Here is a 4261-nt window from a genome sequence, read left to right as displayed (position 1 = left end):
TTTTAACCAGACTCTAGAGTAGATGGAGGTGGGTGCAGGTCGTACAGAGCTCCACACACACTGGGACAGAAGATGAGGTCGATGCTCAACTGCTATAAAAACTCACACGTTTTCTTCCAGTGATTGTAGCTTCCTCTTTATAATGCTCGTCATTTTTTGCAATCAACAACGGGGAAAAAAACCCGGATTTGCCAACAAGAAACATCTGAGAACGGACTCAAATAATCAAGCTACCGCTAATGTACTATACGACTTCCGGTCGTCGCCGGAAGTTCCAACACAATCTCACAGCGTTCCATTGACTCCATGGTTGCCCCGGAGAATAAGGTGAATAGAAGCCGTGAACAAAAGCTCCTCTGTCTGACCCCCCCTCCCTCCTCTCCTCCTCCTCCTCTCCTCCTCCTCCTCTCCTCCTCTCCTCCTCCTCCTCTCCTCCTCTCCTCCTCCTCCTCCTCCTCCTCCTCTCCTCCTCCTCTTCATCAGGATTACGTCACCTCTTCTTCCTTTCCGGGAAATAAAGCCTCTCATCCTCAGGACGGATTTACCCGGCAACCAGCAGGGGACCGGGAAGAGACACCGGGAAGGACGGGAAGCCTCACCCCCTCCCTTACCCCTTCCTCCCTCCTCTTCACCAACAACACTTCTCATCATCATCACTCTGAGCTCATTAAGCTGCTGATGAAGAGGAAACAGGAAGAGCCACTTTCTGGAACAAACTATAAAACTCCTGATCAGAACTCACTTCAATCAATATCAATCAGGGCTGAGCGGTAAAATTCATATCACGGCAGTGGCGCCGCCAGGATTCAATTTCAATGTACGCACAGAAACGGCAAATAGGCTGCAACAATTTTTTTTTTCGGGGGGGGGGGGGGGGGGGGGGGGGTAGGGTCGCTGTGCCCATCATGCCACGTAGCAATGGGACTTGTCATAATATACTGCACAACTGAAAATATTGTTGCGACCCCGCAGTAATGTTGTTGTGATGTTTAAGTTGTGTGATTCCTGACTGACTGTGAATGTGTACGGGCAGGTAGGGTATGGTTGGATGAGAAGCTGAGGGGCCGGGGTGAGTGTGAGGAAGACAGTGTGTGTAGGTGAGTGAGGAGGAGCAGAGGAAAAAGTGAGAGAGCTGTCAGATAAGTTTGTGTTATGTTGTTGTAGTTACGTCGGGTCGGACGCTACAATATCAATAACAACATGTGCTTAACATAGACGTCGGACGCGAAATAGCCGCGGAGCGGAGCCAGTTTCCTTTCGGTGCCGTTAACCGACTGTGCCAGATGCGCCAGAGCGCGCACCTCTGTGCCAGGCTCGCGCTCTGCAGCGGTTTGTGTTGATTCATTTTAACAGAGCGCGTGAGAGATTAACACACACAGGCTACACACATACGGGTTACACATACCCACAGACACACAGCTGATGGGCCGAGGCTCCCCCAGTGGGTGCTCAACCTGGAATCGGCGCCTATGAGTCCATAATCGCGGTGCAGACGAGTGAGTTTGGAGCTAGAGAGGAGAGACCTTCATTATCGCTGCTCTGCTGCGTGTTTGTGATCGTGGGTTTGGATCTCTCTTTTTTTTTTTTAAATGCCTGGAAAAGGCTCAACTGTCTTTTTGACATTTCTATACTGGACCGGGCGTAATCATCACATAGCGGTAGTGTAATAGGCGCCAGAAATCAAAAAGAGACAGATGACATGATGTAAACGACAATCACTGGCTTTTACGTTAGGCTTCCACTGATTGGTTTAACAATCAATGAACTCAGCACGTTTAGCCTGTTACAAACAACAAGCGTCTTTATCACACCCGCTCAAAATAAACAAAATTGCTTCTTTTTTTTTTCCACCTATGAAAAAAATTGTACGCACAGTGCGTACAGGATTCCGGCTGGCGGCGCCACTGTATCACGGTATCGAATCCCTTCACAGTAACGGTATACGTATATCATAGGCGCCGATTTATGTTTTTGCCCGTGGGTGCTCAATTATTATTATTTATTTTTTTTGGTGCTCAAATTAAATGAATACCACCTAATGGTTGTCTCAAACTGACTTTTATTGCATAGCGATTGACAGCGAGGCTGGATGACGTAGCCTATAGGCTACGTATGGAAACAGTGGATTTTTTTAGGTGCTGTGGCTACAAGCAAATCTCATATTGTCTCTGTACAAAGACAACAAAGACCTTTGTAAATGTGAAAACAGCGGAGACTTATACAAGATTTGCGTTTGGGCAACACTGATCTAAATGAATTTATTCATGGCCACATTAAGTGAAATTATTAACTTTACCGATTATCCATCTGATTATCTCTCCTGCTGCGAGCACACAACTTATTTCAGTGTAACACTGACTGTATATAAAAGTAAAATATATAGATTAATATATAATGAGCTCCTGACGCTCAGCTCAACGGGTGAGGAGAACATCTGTAGGCGGAGACAACTCTCAGCGGAGACGCTCAGAGAGAAAGTCAACAGCAGCGGATCAGCTGATCTCTCCCTCCGTACAAACGCTCCGTTCTGATCCAGCTCCACTGGACTTTCAAAGTAAAGGTGCCGCAGCTGTAAATGAGTTAAAATAGTGAAACAGCGGCGCTTTTATAGCCGGTTTTAGGATTAAATTGGGAGCATTGGTGGTTGTAGACGCAGTTCCACTTGGTTTTCTTATTACAAACTTGTCCATTTTTAACCGCCGATACGCAGCCAACCTTCACATTTTTGCTGTGTGTGTGTACGTGACGGCCTCTTGTTTAGCCGTAGTTTGTCTCGCTCGCCAGACCCTCCTCCAGAGAAGAAGCTCCGCAGCCAAATCCGATCATCTGATTGGTTACGTGACTACGCTAACGTGTGCACGCACAGAGCTGTAATGATTTTGATTGGATAATACGATTTAAGTAAATGCAGTTCATTTTAAATATACAGTTTCACCACAAGTTTCATTTATTCACTCTTTTTATTTTATTTTTTTTGATCGGCCATCCCGATTGGCCAGTGGGTGCTCAGCGTTGCCAGTGGGTGCTCGAGCACCGGAGCACCCACGGGATCGGCGCCTATGACGTATATCACGGTAGTCTATAGCCTAAATTTAAGTGTAAAAATGATAATGGATGTGTTTCTGAATGGGTTTTGTAGTCCCTTAGCAAAGCTACCCTATAAAAAAAAAGCAATAATGTAATTTTTAGAGTATTTATTGTGCAGAAAGCAGATCTCAAACCTCAAAATGAACTTAAAACTAAATTAAAACCAGGCAGCACTTTATGGTGCAAATAGTGCAAACCAACACACATAACAAAGACATAAATGGTCAAATAAATTGCTCATGTTGCCTTAGTTTGCTGTCACTGTCTCTCCACACATCCTGCAAATTATCTTTATACTCAACATCCCACACACACACACACAAGAAGAGTGAGTGAGATGTGAGATCGGTAGTATAGAACGAATCTCCTTGTTGTTTACAACTACTTCCGGGTAGAAAACCAGCATTCGAACCATAGTGACGGACGAGAGTTTCGATCTAATTTTTCATGTCACTATATCACCGTTTAGACTAATCTGATGTTTGTAAAGTTTATAAAACCAATGATTGGACAAACATTACTATTTACGTGTGCACATTTTTGTAATTAGTCAGAGTTATCAGAGATTAGCCGGGCTAACGGTTAGCTACCTGTTTAACTTTAATAACTCAGTGACTCAATAAACGCTCCATGAAAAAATATTTTCTCCAGCGGATATCTGAGTTCCAACATGACTGAGCTAACTGGAGTAGTTTCATGTCGTGTCCCACAACGGGAGGGTTTTAACAGCTGACGTCCTGCTGTTAGCTTAGCTACTGCTGTTAGCTTAGCTACCGCTGTTAGCTTAGCTACCGTTAGCTTAGCTACTAGCTGCAGCCACTGATGCTTTCTAGACACTGTGATTCCCCCAAACTGAATAAATACAACACATAGCAACACAAAACACACACACAGAAATAGTAATGTTTCTTCCATCATTTCAGATTTGTCTAAACGGTGATAGGGCGTGAAAAATATGATATATAGCTAAACTCTCGTTCCTTACTATTAATCTCATTCAAATTACGTGCTGCTTTTCTACCCGGAAGTAGAATGTAAACAACAAGGAGATTCACAGACTTAACTTTCACTTTCATCAACTTTACAGCCGAGCCGAGTCCAAATCACAGACGTAGCACCGCTTTTTTTTTTTTTTTTTTTTTTTAAATCTCTACTAAATGTTCTATACCGTGTA

Source organism: Trachurus japonicus, chromosome 24 (assembly GCF_045865225.1).
Source record: "Trachurus japonicus isolate A0001 chromosome 24, Traja_1.0".
Taxonomy (NCBI): Eukaryota; Metazoa; Chordata; class Actinopteri; order Carangiformes; family Carangidae; genus Trachurus; species Trachurus japonicus.
The sequence above is the reverse complement of the archived record's forward strand: the minus strand, read 5'-3'. Positions refer to the sequence as shown.